The sequence below is a fragment of the Passer montanus genome, unplaced genomic scaffold (genome assembly GCF_014805655.1).
Source record: "Passer montanus isolate IOZ18808 unplaced genomic scaffold, ASM1480565v1 scaffold20, whole genome shotgun sequence".
Taxonomy (NCBI): Eukaryota; Metazoa; Chordata; class Aves; order Passeriformes; family Passeridae; genus Passer; species Passer montanus.
In genome coordinates, this window is record NW_024366592.1 from 2,304,048 (window position 1) to 2,325,504 (window position 21,457).

The 21,457-nt window shown below is 41.7% G+C and overlaps 1 protein-coding gene across 3 annotated transcripts in view; it reads right to left on the reverse strand.

The window, feature by feature from the left end:
* CALD1 (caldesmon 1) overlaps nucleotides 1-20,513 on the reverse strand; it is a 215,509-nt gene extending 194,996 nt beyond the window's left edge. For all 3 annotated transcript variants that reach the window (XM_039708124.1, XM_039708113.1, XM_039708116.1), the window contains exon 1: nucleotides 20,250-20,513. The gene's annotated coding sequence lies outside the window, so the exon portion shown is untranslated. The remainder of the gene's footprint in view (nucleotides 1-20,249) is intronic.
* Nucleotides 20,514-21,457: the final 944 nt, after the last annotated feature.

Here is a 21,457-nt window from a genome sequence, read left to right on the forward strand (position 1 = left end):
GCCTCTGCAGGACCAGCACAAGTTCCTGTCCCTCAAGCCATTAACCAAAAAATTCCTTCTCTCACATCAGTTCTCCTTTTGTTCTTTTTGCTCAGTGGAATTTCACTTTTAACAGTTAATTTCTAGCAACTATGGCTCTGAAGAGGCATACACTTCTTCCTCCTCAGACTTTGTGCATTACCAGAAAGCTCTCCAGGGTCAGATTGCTTCTCTTCCTCTGAGCTTCCATTTGTTCTTTACTTAGAAAACTCTGTCTAGCCTCAGGCTCCTTTGCAAGTTTCAACATTTTCAGGACTGGCAAAAACCTTACAAAACACACAGCAGGAGACAAACTCCTTGTGTATATGAGTTATGAGAGTCAAAGCTTTCAGCTTGCTTTTGGTTTTCAGGGAAACCACACATGGTGCACTAATAACTTAGATTAAAGCCTTGACAGTTACAGCATTTTTCCCTAAATTATCTTTCTGTTCTCATTTTTGGATCACATTGCAAAGAGAATCTTGGCCCAAAATAACAGCACAGATAATAGTAAAACTTATTTACCCTGTTTCAGGTGTGCAAAGGTCCATGAAAGTTGAATCTTTATAGCAGTTTTTCCTGCAGTCAGTGGCTTCATATTAGTATTCAAAAATCAGAGGAAATAAATTGATTTTAAGGATTCACATCAGCAGCAGAAGTAGGATTAAGATTTCAAGCTGCTTAATTTTCTTTTTAGGATAAAAAATCCAGTCAGAAAAATGGATATAAATTGCCAAGTATTATGCCAGACATTTTTCCTCCCCATAAAAATAATGTTTTCCTTTGAGAACTACTGAATTTTTGGATCAAACCAATTTCAAAAATAAAACAGACGTTTTGTTTCACCTAAAAATAGTGCTTAACTTCAGCAGTGCTAGGACACAGCCTCTCAAGACTTCTAGGACCAATGCCTCTAAACATCACTTTTGAGACCTAGTCTTTCAGATGATTCTGGCTTCTCCTGAGCTTAACTTCAGCAGTGCTAGGACACAGCCTCTCAAGACTTCTAGGACCAATGTCTCTAAACATCACTTTTTTGAGACCTAGTCTTTCAGATGATTTTGTCTTCTCCTGGTGTTCTTCCAGGTGGCCTAGCCAACAAAAAAGTCTGAATTGTGCCCTGGGGTTGTGAGGGACTGCAGAGGCAGAGGGCAGCAGCAAAATTTTGAGACTGTCACTCAACACAATATTTTTATTTCACTTAGAAAAATTATATTATATTCTTTCATTTCCCCCAAATTAAGCTTTCAATGGAATTCTCGTTAAGAATGAAATTCTTTTCACTGTCATCAGAATTTGGAGGATTGAGACAGAATAAGGCCATGAAAGGGATTAATATTTTCCAAGCAGCTGTACTCCCTGTGGCATGTGCCCTTTCCCAGAAAAGGTAAATTTCTAGATAAACACTGCTGAGAGTCAGAAAAACTATGCATAGTAGCACTTTTTTATTTAATTTCACATTTACTACACATTGCATTTAAGGAAACAGAGTACATTGATTACTTCCTTTCTGCTAAGAAACCTGCCAAAGACTGCTGCAGTCTTCAGAAAAAAACCTATTATTTTAGTTACATTAACAATTTAGGCCTGAGATGAAGTTCACTGATGAACCCTCACTTGCAAAACTCCAAAGAGAAGAAACCTCTGTCCTTTTCCATTAAAGGCATGAACACCTAGGAGCAATTAAATGATATTGCAGCAGTGAGCACCACAGAAGTGCCTATAAATAAACTCAAACACATTTTTCTGGAGGGTTTGCAGTGCAGGAACAGATCACATGCTGCTCTCCTCGCCAGGCTGTGCTGCAATGGGTGATCTAATGTAGATTTCACTTTGCATTTACCCCTGCAAGTCGCCTGCAAGGTTAGAGGGATTTTCCTTGACTTAAACCCTCAGGATTTTTGGTGTTTGTCCAGATATTTAGAACACAATTCCAGTGGCACCATGGACTGTGAGGGCTCCTTAGCTACCAGTGCTGGGCAGGCACAAAGAACTTCCACCTGTGCTGAGCTCTGGACTTTGCACCTCATGCTGCAAACCACAGCTGAAGAGAATTCTGAGAAAACACTTTCAGACTTTCTTCTCTCAGAATTGGAAACCAAACAGGCCAAAATTCAAGTTAAAAAAAAAAAAAACCCAGACCAACCAACCACAAAAAAATAACTTGAAACCACCCAACACAAAAAAAAAATACATAAATGCCCCTTGTTGCATTCTGACAAGGAGGTTTCTAGAAGCTGTTTTGCTCCCCAAATAGATAAAAATATTCTTCCAATACTTATTTCAGTACCACCATAGCCTACTAGTATACTTTTTTCTCATAGAAAAACTGAATTTTCTTGTCCTCTCATGCCAAGTGATGCCTTCCTGCAGGATTAAAGCCCGCTGCATTTAAAGCTAAATTGACTGGCACCATTTAAATTTTACTGTGACTTAAATTCTGAAGTTAAGTCACAGTAAACAGAATTTAAGTCACACTAAAACTACTCTCAGCTTGAGCAGTGGGGGCTTCCAACAACGGCACTCTGCACAAAATAACTTCAACTCAAAAAAAAAAAACCAACCACACAGGGATCCTGCATCATCTGATTCATTGCAGTTACTGCATAGAAAAAAGACAATATTTTTCATTAGTCTTTTTGGTATAACTTCCAGGATCCAGTTTCTATATCCTGACAATTGCCATTTGCATGACACTGTAAAGCCAAAAGCATCACTACAAAAATAGTCACATCACACTACATGCACAGTGGAAACAATTCCACACAAATTAAAATAACACAGGAAAATTCCATTCACTAAGGAACTCCTTCCCAACGAAAGGTGGGTGTAGTGAGATTTCAAAAACTGCTTCATTTTTAAATTTGTACACTTTTGGTTACTTAAGGCTGGTATATCAATAAGATATACATCATTCCAGCACCATCCTAAAAATCATGTCCTTCAAATACCCACTGTCTCAATTCCAGCAAGGCTCTGAACACTGAAAATTTCCATTTTGACTAGAACTGCATCATTACCCCAATTAGCAGATAGACCACTATTACCTTATCTTTGTTATTCATACTATAAATATTAAAACTGAAAGAATAAATTTTCTCTCCCATTCTCATGGTATTTGTTCTGCTTCTGCACTTCCTCTGGTTTGGACAATTCCAAGAGCTGAGTTTTGTTTTGTTTCCCAGGTCTGTTTCACTTCAGGGGCATATTAATTTTTGTCACTGTTTCCAGTGAAAATAATTCAAGAACTATTTCTACAGAGTGGGCCACATTCCATTAAAGCCAGTAGAGAGAAACTCACACAAAACTTGGATGGGACCCACCAGATCCTTTAATATCCTGCTTTCCTTTTGTTTAACCTACAATTGTTCTGGAATGCAAATATGTCAGTTAAAATGATAAATTAGCATGAATATTAGAAATGGACTTCTCCCAAAACTTTGTATTTGAATACTCAAATACCGTGGGGGACATCAGATCTCAGCCTCAATTATGGAATTCATTTTCCCACCAACACTGCAATCAACTGAATTAAATTCCCTAAGGTCAGACATTAGGCTTGGGTTCCATATTTAATTACAGATATGCCATACAGAAGTATTGCTGCTTAATTTGGCATAGAATACAACTGACAGGCACATCATATCACTAGTAAAATACTCTGCAGCTCTCACATACCTTTGAGGGTTGAATTAAAATACAAATTAATGGAGGGAGGTGTTTTGAGGGAGCAGCTTCAGAGTACTTGCAGAACTCTTGAGTCTAGGCAGTTGTGTGGGTCAAAGATGACCCTTGTCACTTCTCATGCTGTTGATAATCAGCTCCAGCTTGCCAAACTAACAATTAGCAGAAACATGGACCTTGCAAAACAGCTCTCAACCCTGTATTTCAGGCAGGTGAGCCAGGAGCTACATGGTTTTGCATCTCTAGAACAGAACATTTGATTGAGTACACAGTCCAGATTTATAGATAAAGAAATATCAGACATTTGTGGGTGCCATTTGTACTCTTTGCCATAAGGATTTTTTCCCCCAGGCATTTATTTTTCTTCAGTAGTTCTTTGGCGTCATCAATATCAACCAAAGATTATAGTGAATTGTGACTATTAGGTTTCAGAGGATCATTCCTATGACCTTTGACAAAACTACCTGGCCTCAGTTACATGATCACATGCAGCTAACACCTAAAAATGTAGGGTTATTTCTTTAGAGCTTATTTACATGACAATAAGTTGTAGAAATGCTAAGCCTATCCCATTTACTGCCAAGTTATTCCTCTTGGGGGGAAAAAGCCAAACAAGCATCCTGGATTCTCTGGGTAGTCAGGGTACCAAGTAACTCACAGTTGCTATTCTGGCCAGAGCATGCACCACCTCCTCCTGAAAGAGCTCATGCAGGCTCTGCCAGCACTGCACCAGTTTCCTTTGGGCCATTATGGCAACCCTGCCATGGAGAGACACCCAGAGGTAAAAAGCATCCTTAAGGCACAGGAAATCCCACCCAAAAACCCCACCAGTTTCTCATGTTCACAAAAAAATCTATTATCAGTGGCTGGAATCTCTCTGCTTTGGGAGGGATGAGCTGTTGTTCTCACACTGCTTAACAAAAGATCCCTGTGCTTGCTCTGGGTGGCATGTGTGACAAAATGTCCCCCCAGTAGGTCTGTGGATGGACACTCAGTCTCTATGTCTGCTCCTGATGTCACTTCAACCACATTCCCACCAGGCACCTCCTGGGGATCCTCTGTTCTGGAAGGAGCCACACTGCACAGGTACAGACCTCTCACTTGCAGCCAAGAATCCTTCATGAGGAATGAACACAAGGACATTGCTTCTAAGGATAACAAAAACATGCCACGAGGCCTCCAATAATGCCACAGGGCCAAAGAGCCACCCTGGGAAGGACCCCAAATTTGCAAAAAATGCCCATCAGCTTTCATAGCCTCTTGCAACTGATCAGCACATTATTCAAAGCAGGTATTACACTTGCTTATGATCTCATATCATGCATGTGCTTCCTGTGCTTTAGCTAATGAGGAATTACAGAATATTCCAGGCTGGAAGACACCCACAAGGATTATCAAGTTCATCTCCCAAGTGAATGGCCCATGGGGAGATCAAACACTTGACCTTTGAATTCCTTACCATCACCATGCTCTAACCAGCTGAGCTAAGCTCAGAACAACAGGCATCATTTTGTGTATTACACTTGTTTTGATTCCACCAATAGACTTTGAAATCAGAATACCAGGTCCAGTAAATTATTTGTTAAAACATCCATATTTCCTGGAATTTATCACCAAAACTGCTCAACCCCAGGCAGTTCACATCTCCACAAAGCCCTGCATTTAGCATTCTAAGACACACCTGGTACCTGGCTTTTGTGCCACACACCTCACCAGCAGTGCCCAGTATTGAAAGAATCATTCCTCTCATTTGTCAAAGGAGTTCATATGTGCCATGGCAAAAGAAAAAGTGTTTTTCCAGTATTATCCAACAAATCATTGCCAGACTAGAAAATCTGTGTCTGAAGGGCTACAGCCAAGCCTCCTAGACATCAGGTAGCAGGACCATCTCTTGCCCTGCTGGCACACAAGAATATCCCAGTTCCTGCTGTTCTGTAAGAACAGACTATCCTGTCCTCAGTGTAGGACTATTAAAGCCAGCTGCAGGCAAAGGTTGATTTTTGCAGCATGGTCATTTCAGAACAGAAAGTCCTATTCAATGCAGTTTTTCCCATTTTAGTTTCTCAGGGAAAAAAGAAGGAAGGATGAAGGCAGATGGCAAAGGAAGAGCTAGAGAGGCCTTGCAGGAGAGATTATACACAAGGAAGGGACCATTTTTATGGGTGCACACCTCAATAAATCCAAATAAATATGAATGCCTTGCTCATAATTTTTTAGCATAACAAGCTACCTGAAATGGGCTGACAAAACTGTATAATGGTAAAATGTATAATCTGTTCTGTAAGCAGTAAATACCTGTAAGAATAAAAACCATTCTTGATTAAAACCATGCTGGCATTTCATTTCTACCTCTCACTTGATTAATAAAAAATGCAATGCCACAGGAAAGCCACCTGTACACAAATCTAATTATTACAGACCATAAGGTAACAAGCTAGTTGGATGACATTTCCTAAGCACAATCATTTACTCCACAAAGCCCTAAAGATCATCCTGCAAGGGACAAATGCAATGAAACTCAATTTTCATTAAAATTAATGGTTAAAACATTACATTTCTAAACAGTATAAATTAAGAAAAAAACTGAAAGACCTGTAACCTAAAAAAAATAGTCTGCATCTCAAAGCACAAGCACACTGGAAGCAGAATGAAAGGCAGATCAATCATCTGCAAAAGGGAACTTTCCCATGTGTCCAATGTGCTATGCCTTGAACTTTATTATTGAACGCTGAAAAGATTTGGCCTGCTACCCATCAGCATTTGGAAAGTTCCAAGTTATCTCCCTGATAAAATGATTGCGTTTTCATGGCACCAATAAATTAAAATTATATATAATCTCAGAGAACAAGCGTTAAGAGTATTCCTAATTTTATACAGTCATCTGGATATGAAGTCATGACACCAAGTAATTTTTTACAAGTACTGTGAGAATAACCAGGAGGCTCTATTAACTTTACCACACAGTCTCATTACAACTTTTAAAGTACTCAGCAGAATAAAATGATAGTCACCATGAGTCCTCCAGATCCATGGGATCTTGAACAGCGAGCATGGAAACTATTGCTGCCTGCACAAAAAAGAAAGCTAAGGGGGTGGAATAAGGAAGGAAATGCCTTTTGCAACTTGGAAGCTATTTACAATTTGATGATACATCTCCAGCTCAGAAAATAGACAGCAAAAGATGGCTGCAAAATAGCATTCAGTCAAGGAAATCCAGCCCCAAACTTAGAGTTTCTTCAATAAATACAAACCCACATATCCCTTATAAATGCAAAACAACATGAAAGTTCTAACTGGGTCCAAACTAAACTTCATTTAATGGAAAACAAGGCTCAGGTTTGCTTGGAAACATACACAACTTATGCTGTAAAAGAGTGGGCTACAAGAGGACACAGCAAGGGCTTTTCATTAAGGGGACAGCACAAGTTCAGAGCTAACTAGAGCAAGGATTCTGTGAAATAGGGAGTTAGGGAACTTCTGGGCCATCTAAGCATTCAGTTTTGATTAAAGGCAAGGCATAACTTCAGGAAGCAGCTATATGGAAGGTTTGTAAACATCTGCAAAGCTCCTCAAAAAGAAAAATTCGACAGCAAAACTGTAAACAAGGAAGTTCAGCCTTAGCTCTCTTCCCACAGCTGTAATAAGCCTATTTCATGCCACAAGTTTGCCACCATTCCAAGGCAGAGGACTGCACAGATGGAAATCCTAATTGCATGGCTATCACTTGGCCCATAAAACAATAATTTGAATTCTCTAGCTGCATTAAAGAATGCATACTGAACTCACACCACTGCTCGGGTCAAAGGAAAAAAAATCAACTGGCTACACACAGATGTCAGATCAAATCCCAGTGAAATATGGCAGGCCTTTTGCACACTTTATGTCTTCCATCAGCTTCCTGCTTTCACTTGACAACACAGCGGAATTTTTGGGAAGCAGAGATCAGATATCTTAATCTAGCTGAGATTTCCAACCTCTGCAGCAGGGACTGTCTAATGCAATGCATAAGGAGATTGGCATAAAAGCTGAAAGTACATCAGCATAAATCCTACTCCTCCAAGTAAAAATTATGTCATCACCATCATGAAATAGAGATAAACTTCCTAAAATGAACCACTCCATCTTGAGCTGCTGTTGGATTCTCAGTGTTCCTGGAGTGTCCATCCAGGCTGTAAATTCCTCAAAGCAGGAAACATTTTATCTGCAGTAGGAAGAAAAGACCGCCAAGCACAAGGTCTGTGTTAATACACACTGAGCACAGTCAGAGCACACACACACCTCCACCATATCTAACTAGATATGCCATTAAATAATAGCCCACTTTGAGCAGAAAGCAGGAAAGTTATTATTTCCTATGTAGCTTGCAAGCAGTGTCACACACACCTCCACCATATCTAACTAGATATGCCATTAAATAATAGCTCATTTTGAGCAGAAAGCAGGAAATTTATTTTCTATGTAACTTGCAAGCAGTGCTTCCAGCAGGACTTCCAAGTAATTGGGTTGTTCCCAGAATTCCTGGGAAACCCTTTCCCTCCTGCAGCATGCCAGAAAGCACTTCAGCATGAGCATGGATTCCCCACAAAAATAAGACAGGAATGGAGTACAAGGGAAAAAAAAAAAGGGTAAAGTTCAGAAGATTGCACAATATTTTTCCAAAGGCTCCACAGAAATCCTTTTGCAGAATGAATACTTGAACACAGATGAAGTGAGTGGAGGTTTAGATTAACTGTTTGATCAGCTGAAGGACATTCAGATGGGATTTGGGGAATTTACAGTTTGTCATGGGCATGGGAGTCCACCATGGACAAAGAGAAGCACCAACAAAGGCTGAAACTCTCTTATGTCATATCCTAACAGAATTGGCTTTATCACCACTTAAAGCAGGTCTCAGAGAAAGCCTCCTGGTCCTCTCCACACCTCACCTCAGACCAGGACAGCAAGCCTGGGAAAAGCTGTGTCAGTGAGAACAAAGTGGTCCAGGTCCTCTCAAACCACAGCAAGACCAGGAAAGATTTTAGCAGATCACATCCCCATGCCAGATGCCTCATTTCTGGCATTATTAACTGATTTCTAACATTATTAACTAACCAGGAGGAATATGAAGCCTTGTGAGAAACCTTGGACCTACCTTAAGATGGTCTGGGGGTGAACCTAAGGCTTTTGAGGTGCATTTTGAGGCTTATTAAATACCTAGAGCAGCTGTTTTGAACACAGCTCCCAGAGCCCCTGATGCTCTGCACAGAAGCTGAGCCTGGTGCTGTGCCATGGAAGTGTCCACGGCTCCCAGACACAGAGCAGGCTGAGGGCAGCCCTGATCTGCTCCTCTGGCCAAATATAGAGAACTCTCCGATTACACAGAGCTTTCTGAGGTGGCAGAGAGTGGAAGAGGGGAAGGAAAGGCATTTCTAGGAAAACTCAGACATACAGTGGCTGTAACTGGAGCTCAAATTACTTTTATCACTGCAAGTTACAGATCTGTGGGTCAGAGCTTCCCTGCAAATCAAAGCCTCTACATTTGGCTGCCTTTTAGAATTTGCATTTGTTATTGTCACAGAGCAAACCACAAGGCTGCAGATAAAAAGCTGCCTGGAAGGTCATCAGCCCTGACAGGACCAAACACAGTTTCTGATTTGTGTTGCTCATGTCCCATGCACTTGAGCCCAGGCACAGACCCTTAATTTGCACTGCTGGCACCTGGATGCCCAGGCTGCTTTGTGTATCCAGTCTGTCCTGGTTTGTGAGCTCAAATGAGACCTTGTGCCCTGAGTCCCCACAGTGCACACGCTGTTCACAGAGCTGCACAGGATGTTTTGCAGCAGTGATTACTTCCAAGTCCCCTGGCTACTGTCTAACATCAAATCTCAGTTTGTTTTCTCATCTCTTATCATAAATCACTCTTGAAGTGACTGCCAAACAAATGAAAGAGAATGCTAAAAAACATACAGGAGCACTCACCAAGGAAGCTAAATAAACCCTCATTATAATTAGACTAAAGCAAGGACCCACCCAGAACAGTTAGCAATTCCCCCAAGCAGGGCTGCTGTTCCCATGCAAAGCATCTCTCAACCGAAGATTTCTTTAGGTAGGGCATCCCCAAATAATTTAACTTCTCCCAAAAAGAATAAAAGTTCCTAGGTTCTTGAACTGCTGTTGTTTCACAACACTTATAATTATTTAAAGAATTCTTCATGGCCCTGACACTAAATGCAGTCTTTCAGCCTTTCTTTCCCAGCTCAGCTTTTCCTGATCTTGTATTTTCCAGAAAGAAGCCTCTGGAATCAGCTCCTGTGCTGGCCTGGCATGAAAGTGAAGCTCTCCTTTTAAGCCTTGCCTTTGGCCTAAACACTCAGTTCTAATAATATTTGAATGTCATCATTTGATCAACACCAGTGTAATGCTCACAGCTTACCAAGACTGCATCAGAACAGCTCCTCATGGCCCTCTAGCTCAGCTACAAACAAAAATTTAAAATGTAAAAAAAAAAAAAAATCAAATCTCTCAAAAATTTAAAGACATACTCCCTCTAGCTCAGCTACAAAAAAAAATTTAAAATGTAAAAAAAAAAAAATCAAACCTCTCAAAAATTTAAAGACATACTTATATGCATATATACATAAATCTTCTAACAGTTAAAGTAAAATGACTTCTCAAGCTCAAAGCTGAAAACAGATGGCAAGCACAGCACTGAGAGTGCTTTGGTAACCCAGCTACAACTGCTTATAAACACTGGTGTGGGATCCTTCTCTCACCCACCCCTGCATACTGAAAATTCTCCCAGCTAAACCTCCTGAAGTTCTCATCACTCCTTTTTCCTGCTATTTCCTGGTAACATTGAGGGTTTGTTTTCTTTCAGGACAGACATTCCCTGCTGTGCTTTTCCTGGTTTCAGACTATTTTTAATATTTATTTTAAGCTGCTATGGCAACAGGGAATAACAGATGGTAAGAGTTAAAATTATGCCACAGGAGACATTTATCATCATAGCTCTGCATAATGTGAGCTCTTGTCCTCTGAATTTCTCCCCAAGCTGGACACTCCCCTTGTTATTTTATGATGGCTACACTAATGAATGTATATGCCTAATGAACAGTACAAGCCTCCCAAATTTATCAGCACATGTTTGATGGGCTATGGAAATTGCATTAATGAGAAAGTGGCCATGTTCATTTCTTGCCATTTCTCACCACTACTGGAAGAGCCAGGCTTCTGATACCAGATCTCATGCTTTTCTCTGCCCACAAATAAATCACATTCATTTCTGAGGTGCCAAGTTCACCAAAAAAATTTAATTAACAGCACTAAGGTAATTGAAATCCAGAATGGGTAACATAAGACCTGTAGGAGCATTTTACACAACTCTGGTCCTTTAGGGGGATCATGTACATCCCAAATAATCTACTCACTCTGGGAAGGATCTGACAAAGCATAAATACAGTTACCACTACCTTAGAAAAAGTTGTATGCACCTGTGAGACCTGAATCTGAAAGGTGGGGAGTACTGGACTTGGGGTTCACACCTCAGAACACCAGGACAGCGTTCAATACTGACGTCAGGAAATATTTGCAAATGTTATTCCATCTTTCATTAAGCTTGGGCCAGCTGAACCAGTTGTACTTGCCACCCAAGGTAGGGATGCTTGGCTGGCAATGAACCTGACATCTTCTCCTTGAAAGTCTAAAAAACATCTCATTCTAATGAGAAGTATTCAGAAATCACCAATTTTGAGAGACAAAATATTTTGCAGCACATCTTTATTAAAACTCTTATGATCCTATATGTTTATTTCCTCCCTGTGTGCCTGGTTGGTTCCAGCAGGTAGTGTGGGCATTTGCCATAGTTGTCTATTTTGGAAATCAGACTATTTGTGATGCATCACCTTTTTGTAGGTATGATATTTCATTTTTTTAGGTTCTATTCTCCCTCTGAGGCCTGGCAGCTTGTGCAATGCAGCAGTTTCAGGACAAGCAGGGAACATTTGGCTCATACTATCTCAAGTATGAGATACCTTCAACTATGTTTGGTCTCCTTAGGATACAGCAGTCACAGAACATCAAGCAAATTCCAGAGGACCAGCAACCTTAAAGATGTTAGATTAATAATGCTCAGAGTTACCAGGCAATGCTAACAAAAGATACCTGTATACATAGAATCACAGGTTTAGGTTGAAAAGAACCTTTAAAATCCTTTAATTCCATCCCCCTGCCATGGGCAGGGACACCTTCCACCAGACCAGGTTGCTCAATGCCCATCCAGCCTGGCCTTGAACACTTCCAGAGATGGGGCACCCACAGCTTCTCTGGGCAATGCATTTCCACATCTCAGCTGAAGAATTTCTTGATATCCAATCTAAACCTTCTCTCTTTCAGTCTGAGCCATTCCCCCTTGTCCCAGCACTGCATGTCCTGGTACAAAGTCCCTCTCCAGCTTTCTTGCAGGCCCCCTTTGGTTGCAAATCCTGTGGAACATCAGTCATCTCTGTCCTCCACTTGCTCACCAAACCATCAACCACAACTCTGAGTGCAACCACCCAGGCAATTCCTTACTCACTAAGCAGTCCATCCTTCAAATGTAGCCACAGCTCTGAACAACCACTTGCTCACCAAACCATCAACCACAACTCTGTGTGACCACCCAGGCAATTCCTTACTTGCTAAGCAGTCCATCCTTCAAACCCATGCCTCATGTAGCCACAGCTCTGAACAAGTTTATGGAAATAAACACTAAATTGTGAGAATCTTCTCTAAATAACTTGTTTGAGCTTTAAGCACAGCAAAGAACTTGAGACTAGAAATCTCAGAGCTCTGCTCTCCAAAATGTTCAAGTTGCTATAAAGTAATGGCTTACAGCCCCAAGCTAGAATGATACCCAAAATGAATATCAAATGCAGATTAAATTCTTTCTAACTATACTGAAATCCAGAACATGGGGATCAGTCCAGACTTTGATTACTATATGTACTGCTTTTCTTCAAGTTGTTCAAATTACTTTTCATAAAAGCTAGTCATTATAAAGCTGGGAACAAATGATCTGGAACAGCAGGAATTGTTATTCAAAGGCAGTAGATATAGAACCTAAAAAAATTAAATTTCATACCTACAAAAAGGTAGGGTATCACAAATAGGCTGATTTCCAAAACAGACAACAATGGGCAATGCCCACACTACATGCTGAAACCAACCAGGGACACAGGGAGGAAAGAAACATATGGGATCATAAGAAAAGAGTTTTAATAAAGATGTGCTGCAAAATTTTTATTGCTGCAAATCCACAATACAAACAAAAAAAGCATAATTTTGTTTCCAAATTAGATGTTTGGTGCCTAAGCTCAGTAAAGCAGATGATTTGTACAGTTAAAGCTACAGATGAAAAGAATTGCCATTTAAAAGACTCAAGCACTCAAAATAGAACCTGAGGATGCTCCTGTGTCAAGAGCAAACAGCTTCAAAGGGGTGACCAAACACAGGAAGCAAGTTTTCACAAGGAGGAATTGCCCCCTTGCTGGATTTCATGGCTGTCCTGCTGTACAACACCACACGGATTACAGACTGTCAGAGCAGCTGGGCTGTGACCATAAATGCCTTCAGAGGATCTCCTCAAAACTAATTCAACCCCTGCCAAAGGGTCTCTGTTTCTGTGGCTCCTTATCTTGTGTGCCAAATTGCACGTGTCCAAAGCCCATGCAAGGCTCCATGAAATCAAAGGAGCTCACTCAGATACTTGGCCTTAAACTCAACAAGACATTTGCCAGCATTAACTCACATGCCTACATTCTTGTCTGGACTACTGTGAGCAGTTTTTAGATTTCCAATTCCCCAACAAAATTATAGGCATCTAACTGCGGCAAAACCACAGAAAAATGGTGAGAAGTTATTACCATATTCCATATTTTGTGTGTCTATTGGGTCGTGCCCCAGTCTGGGTATTTAGGCATGGTAAAAGTAGCATGAGGTAATCCCTCTGAGTGATTTAATTGGGGGTTTTAAAAAACCTTTCATTCTGACTAAAATCAGAAATATGAGATACTGGACTGATTTTAAAACACAGTGATGTAAACCATGCATGGTCTCCCTCTGAGATTTGTGTTTACCTGGAAGTTTTATTCATGCATCTTTCCTAACCTTCCTTGTCACTGAGCACCTCAAACTGCACAGAACAAGTGTTCCCACTTGTGAGACATATAAAAACTTAAATTATTTTTTAGGGAAATTTCAGCCTCTCTTGCCATATTCACATGAGACTGTAAAAGGCAATTATGGAGTTTACCAGCCCTGAACAGACAAAGAGAAAAAAATGCCAATTTTGGCATTCTATATACTAATAAGCAACTTAAAGGATTTGGGTTTTCCCTTGGGTGGTTGCCATGCATTCCTGGAGAATCAAGAAGCCATTCCAAGCTTCCCAAGCCATTCCTTCCATATAAGGGGAGTGGAAGGAAACGCTTCCTGGGATCTGCTCTCCCTTGCAATGAGTCAGCTGAGCAGGAGTGATATTTTTCACAGAGTTCCCTCCCAGCCAGGTGGTCCATGAGAGCCCAAGCCCAGCAGGCAGCACTGGCAGAGGGCACAGCAGGAGCGTGGTGCCCTCTGCTAATCCCCAGCAGGAATTAACAGCGTGGCACACAGCTAATTGCACTGCAGGGGCAGCGAGCCACAAGTGCTGCAGCAAGCTGAGAAATGGTTTCACCCCTCAGCAGGGAGGGGACAGAGCTCATTGGTCTGAGGCAGACTAAGACCCAGGTAATTAATCCTGCTGAGCCATCAGGAGCACAGTCAGCCTCAGCAGAGGAACACTAAACCCTGCCCTGTGCTTATCCCAAATTGCAGAGACAAGCAAAACGTCCCCTCAGCCTTGAGCTGCTGAATTTAGGAGCTTGGGAGGAGATGGCACGGCTTCTTTAGCCCTTCCAAAACAGAGCACCTTAGTAACTGCTCTGCAAACACAATAAAAGTGGCCAAAGACACTGGTACCAGCTGTGTCTGCTGAGTTATAAATAGAGCACACTGCACAAGCTCTCAGTGCTTAGGATCTCCTCCAAAGAAAGGCAGGCTGACTGAAAATCACTCATTTTCACATCCAAAGGCTTCAGGAAACCCCTGCCTAGGAACTTTCTTGCTGTTAAAGCAGAACAAGTTCTTCCAAGCAGATTTCCCCAAAATTCTTGCCAGATGCAACCAGAATCCATTTGTGCCCAGTGCAGCTGGTAACACATTTGTTCTCACTGATATCATGGAAAGGCAAAGGAGAAATTAAAACATGGCAAAGTCACACTGGCACCATAGCTCATTCAGAGATGACAGCACCTTGGTAGCTGAAAGCACAGTTACTATATTGAGAGAGGTTTTAAAATAATTTTGGATGGAAGAGGTACAAAAATTGATGCTTTGGGGAAACAAGCAATCAGCTATAAGCTAATCATAGATTACATTTAGCTTAAATTAGCTTCCTTGTTAGGATATTTCAGCAGAGAAGAATGTTATAATTGACTCATTTCTAAGGTTCAGAGGTCCTGCAGTTGTGTACATAATTAGTTTATAATTAAAAATTACTTTTCCTTGGTTTGTACAGCCACAGCAGTGGTTTAGCTCAGTGTTATCACCAGCTGTCAAGTGCAGATGGTACCATGGAGTCAGACTACCCTGCCTTCAAGGTGTTATAATCTTATTTACTGCACAGAACTTCCCTTGTTTAAGAACATACTTGACACAATTTGTGTCCTGAATATGCCTCTTACTACCCAAAAAGTATGACCAGCATCAGATCAGAATTGCCACAATTACTGAGAACTTGAAATAAGAAAATATTTTCCATCCTTTAGCAACACCTGCCCAAAAAGAAGCTGCTGAACTACTCTCCAAGTTGGGCAAACCAGCTGCCCGTTTTTAAAGCAGAAGAGGCAGGCAATCTCCATAGCCACACTTGAAAATGTAACCAAGGGAAGGGAAGAATCCAGTAAATTAAAGGGGTTTTTAATGCAAGCAGTTGGTTACATTTGGAATTAATCATCTCACTAGAATGTTATATTGTTAGGTCAACTCCATCTTGCAGCATGACCATGGTGAAATAAAATCACTGACATCAGGACAGAGATTGAGAAAACCTCTTTGCAAAAGCACCAAAAACCAGTAAAGTACACGGTCTGGAAACTGGTGAAATTACATATTTCACAATTTTCAAGTTTCCTGCCTTTAGGAGACTTGACTTTATACCAAACACAACTACCAATTAATTTGCTGCATGTGTTTACTTGTGTTATCTTAAATATGCAGTAGCTGGGTTTGCATTTATTTTGTAATTTTTCTAGGAAAACACATGGAATGGTGAGAAAAGGAAAAAGTTCATCACCCCAGGCTTGACAAGAGAGCAGAGACTCCACTGCAGAGACACCATATCAACTTCTGTCTGTCCCCCAAGTGCTCACACAGCCCTGACAGCAGTGCCTTCTACTCCTGAAGGAAGCAGCAGTAAATAAAGTGGTGCCAAGGGTGGGAAAGGAAGATGGGTTTGCAGCAGCTGCTTAGTCCAAAGGAGTTTTCCAACAACTGCCAGCCACAATTTTCCCTCAATGCTTCTGATGCTGTCCACTCAGATGTTAACAGACTGGCCTGGCCCATAATGACAGTTTCCCTCAATGCTTCTGATGCTGTCCACTGGCCTGGCCCATAATGACAACCCTCCCAGTCCAGTGGAAGCAGAAGAAGTCACCACACCAGCAAAAGCACTACTGCAGGCCACTGTTTATGGGTTACAGCCCACATCCTTCAGCTTCACTTCCCAGCAGCACAAAACACGGACAGCTTCTTCACTCCTTGCAAATTATTCACTTCCCCCTGCCCTGGGGACAAACATTTCAGCACCTTCATCTCCTGATAAGGGGCCTCCAAGCAGCCAAGGCACAGATTCCATTGGGGCAGCAAGGGCTGAGGGACCACAGGTGGCCATTCAGCTGCTGGGACAAACCAAATTCATGCCAGGCCCATGCTGCATGTGTTGCCTGCATTTGTCTTAGACACAAATGCTGGTTTTCTCTTGGAACTGTGCCTTAAAAAAAAATAAATAAATAAAGGCATACTGAAGCTGGCCAAAGTTTAACCAATTTTAGGCTTGCAGGATGGTGGAGAACAAGAAGAATTGATATCAGCTGAGCATCCTCCTCAGTGCGCCATAAATAGAATTTAGCAAAAATAACAGCTTCTTCTAAAAGAAAGCTAGAAAGCCTACAAGCCAGCTTTGGATATTCTGGAGACAAACTCCCGCAAAATTAACACTCAGGTCTGCAAACCACAAAATTAACAGTCAGATCTGAAAACTTTCACTGTGATGAGAAGTGAGACTTTTTGATCACAACTCCCCTCCAGCAGCCAATAATTCTGGTGGGAGCCCCAGGGCTGAGGCAGCAATAACCAAAACTCCACTGGGGACCCCCAGATCTGCAGGTCCTGGTCCACCCCACCAATACCCCACAAAATTCAGGTCACATCTGACAACATGGTCATTTAAAACAGGTTATTCCCTCTGCTACCTAAGGATTTAAAGCCAGCTCATACAGATTATGTCTTCCTCCAGGCAACAGGAACATTCATCTTACCTGAAGGATGCAATAAGAAAGAATGATCTCTTGTGCTGTAACTATTACACATACCCAGTTTTAAGATTAACAGGATTAAAAGTTCTTATTCCCTATCCACATGGACACCACGTGTGTAAGGAAACGCTTTAATTAAATTCATGGAACTACAATGTGAGCCACAATTTAAATAATAGAAAAATGAGGTATTGAATTTCCAAGGATATTTTGTAATTGGAATGAGAGCAGCTGCCAAAAGACAAAAAAGCTTGAGGGCAAACAGAGTCTATGGGTTTGGGCAACAGCAGGTAAGCAGAACACTGAATCTGAGATTGATTACATGGGTTTGTCTGGTTTGAAAAGAAAGACTGAAGAATTAGCAAAGTCCTCTGAAATAAATTCACATATAAAAAAAATACCAGCATCTGAACACACTCTATTGACAAGATGAAAGCAGCAGTGTCCTCTCCCTGTGAGGACACATTCTCCTGCAGAGAAGGAGAAAGTTTTGTTAGCATGGTTTCACAGAAGTTACACCTGGATCAGGTAGAATTACTTATTATCTGATTAGCTCCTGTCTAATTTTTGCTAATTCTTGGGTAAAGATCCAGTGTGTGCTTAGAAAAAAGTCATCCTCTAAAATACAAACAGCTGAGGGAAGCCTTCACCAGTTTTTGTGGTACTTCAACAAAGATGTTCCCAGTGCAAATGAACCTTGCAAGGATTCCCACAATTTGCACTGCCATTAAAAAAAAAAAATCACCTTACTGCAGGATCTGGGCAAGCATCCTGGCCATCTGAAGCTTCTAGGTTCTCTTTAAATGAAATCAGCATCTCCTGTCCTCACAGCACTAAAAATGGGGAATTGGTAATGCTTATAGGACAGGAGCAGCAAGAGTGCAGAAAATGCCACAGCATAAACACTGCCTGGAGAAACATTTACCAGACCATCAGGTGCACACTATGCTAAACAAAAAATTGAAGTATTCTTTACTGTCCAAAGCCACAGCTCACAATTAAGACAATAAAATGCAGAGGTATCAGACCTAACCCATCTCCCAGCTCTGCAGCAACCACTGCTTACTCAAAAAGAACAAATATATGCATAAAAATAAAAAAGTCTGAATGAAACTCTCAAACCCAATTCCCACAGGCTGCCCCAACATTAACTATAAATATTTTAACAGGTCCATTGTTCTAGCTTAAAAACAGAAGGACTAATAACATTTTACTTCAACTTTTTCAATAATTGGCAATATTTTAGAGCACCTGGAGACAAAAGCTCATGGGAGAATTACAGGTTTCATTGGAAATGATGGTCAGACTATTGCAGAGGGGGAAAAATGGATAACTCTATATTTTTCTGTGTCTCATTAACTTAAACCAAGTACAGAATTTGGGAGGAGTCTGACTCATGATACTGGAACATTCAGTGTTGTCAATATTGAATAAACCCACTGTCACACCTTTCTACATCTCAGTCTGGACAACAGAATTGAGCACAGATCTGGATTTGGAATCCAGAAATCCATCAAAGGTCAAATTTAATCATGTCAGCCATGCAGTTATGAACCACCCCAATGGACTATGAAATCACTCTTATAAGTGAGCAACTACTGCAAAACCAATTACAAAGAGCATAAAGGACCCAATTGTTTTAATTTCAAATTAACCAGGTTTGTTTCAAGTCCAAACCATTGCCAAAATAAACCAGGAGGCTTATAGTTACATAACACAAAAGGCAACCTAAGAATCCCCTTCCTGAGGCAATGATGGCATCCAATCAATTTAAGTTCACATTATTAATTGTGCAGCAACAGAAGAGGCAGAATATTGGGGCATTAAATACCAAATGTCCTCACACAGCTTTGAAAACTCCCCACAGGGTCAGATGCCTGAAGACCCACCTCACAACTAAGGGCCAGAACAGAACATGTGAAGGCACATATTTCTTATCTAGGCACATAGATCTATAAACCCTCATTTTAAACAAATCTGTTTCTTCTGAAACCAATTTCAGACCTCTGCCCCTTTATTTTCCAGCAGTGGGCTCCAACTGCTGCCAGATCTCTGTTTATGTAGATGGGAAGAAATTCCATTTCCCATTTAGCCAATGCCACAAAAATGACCCTCTTAATTAGCTTCAGGTTCTTTTCCAGAAAGTTTACTGGGGGTCATAAGAGCACTGAAGCCACAGCAGAAAGAGTGGAGGAGCAGCTTGGTTCTTGAACCCAGCACTCCACATGAACCAGCCCAGCCTTCCTGCACTGCCCTTCTCCAAAGGGCCCATCCAGGGCCACAAGAGGAGATTGCATGGGCTGCACATCCAGGACAACCTGTGAAACTCCTTCTGCAGAAGGCCAGGAGAGCCAAGGAGTCCAGGAGCACTCATGTGAGGGCAGTGGGGTGCACCTGGATAGAAACACTCCAGGAGCCATGAATGCTGTGCACCACCCTCAGCTCCACCTGCCTTTCTGTGCAGGCAAGGTGATTGCTCCCCAAAAGCTCCTTTCTTTGCCCCAGCCCTGCATTCAGTATTTTTAAGACACTTGCAGCTGCTCATCTCACTGAGCTCTTAAAGCCCTTCTGATGCCAGTCTTATTGAAAAAAAAAATCAAGCTAAACCTTCCCTTTTTTTATCCTAACACTCTTGCAACTGCAATTATGATGATTTCTGCAAGTTATCTGCACCCATCCCAAGAGCAAGGCTGCCACACAGGTTATCTGGTGCTGCTTGACCTTTTCAGGTAGCTGAGAGTACACATGCAATTTAAAACCAGACATGTTATTGCCTTTCACTCAGCCACTGACTGAGGGATGCACAAAGGTGTGCAGACATTCTGCATGGGAGAAGGAAATGAGAAGCAGGTTCAAAGCACCATATTCATTAAATTATAGGGGAGGGGGACAACAATATAATCAGGTTTTGCTGAATCTATCATCACCAGGTTAATTTCAAGCTACGTATTTTCCTCTTACCTTTGCGAAGAACTTCAGCACAAAATTTCCCAAAGGCTAAGGGCAACAAGTGGAGGCAGGACACAGAGCAGGCAGCCTCTAGGGATGCTGGCTACATCAACAGTTCCATGCACAGCAAACCCAAGGACCATCCAGGAATCCTCTCAAGAGCAGCAGAGAACAAAGTCAGAGAGCTGGAAACATAAAATGCACCCTGCAGAACCCCACAGAGGAGACAGCCACCAAAACCACACAGCCAACAGCAGCTCAGGAGGAAAAGCCAAGTGCAAGGCTGGCAACAAACAGTGCCTTACTGGGGCTGAGGTTAAATAGGGCTCCTGTGCCCAGGGGAGTGGATGCAGGACTCAGGTGAAGTTGATCAGGGACATCAGAGCCAATTAGGGCTCTCACAACGAGCAGCTGGTGCTCATCACCATAAGCAATATGACAAAAAAAAGTGAGCATTCAATAGAATGCAATTTATTTGGAAGGAAATTCACTTATTCTCAACACTGAAGAGATAGCTTTCGGATTTTCACTTGAGGTGCTCACCTCCACATTTTAGCCATGTTTTTTGTTCTGAGAGCCTCATAATAAGTATGTGATGTCATGCTTTTATGGCACTGATGTACACATCCATTGTCAAATAAAGCATGTCAGACTGTTTACTAAACAGATAAAATTAAGTCCTCCACAAATCCTGTCACAGCCAGTTTCTGAAGTAAGACATCAAAGATTTCAAATTGAGGCTACAAAGACATTCCAGACATCTGGTGCAAATTCTAGGGAAGGCTTTAACATGGATCACTCCTAAACTGAGCTCATTCTGTCTCATATCTCCTGGTACAGGGCTGCATTCTGGTTTTCATGAATGGTTGGAGAGAAAGAAAACCACCAGTCTCTTAGGGGAAGGATCCTGTCAAGAAATTCCCACAGTCAGTGGAAGCTCTCCAAAATGACTGCGACCCACTGATGTGATCTTCCACATGCAGAGCCCCCAGCTGTGAAGCTGAGGGTCAAACTCACGAATGGTTTCACCCCCAAGGTGTTGGCAAGCAGCAGATAACACACCCTGGCATCACCCTGCACTGCCCCATCAGCCAGGGCTGTCCCTGCACAGCCACCTGAGCAGATGGCAGGGGGTAGCAGACAGGCTTGCAGCCAAAGAGACCCTGTCCCCCTTGGAAATTATCTCCAACACCTCTTAGGCCTCTGTGTCCCATTCCCAA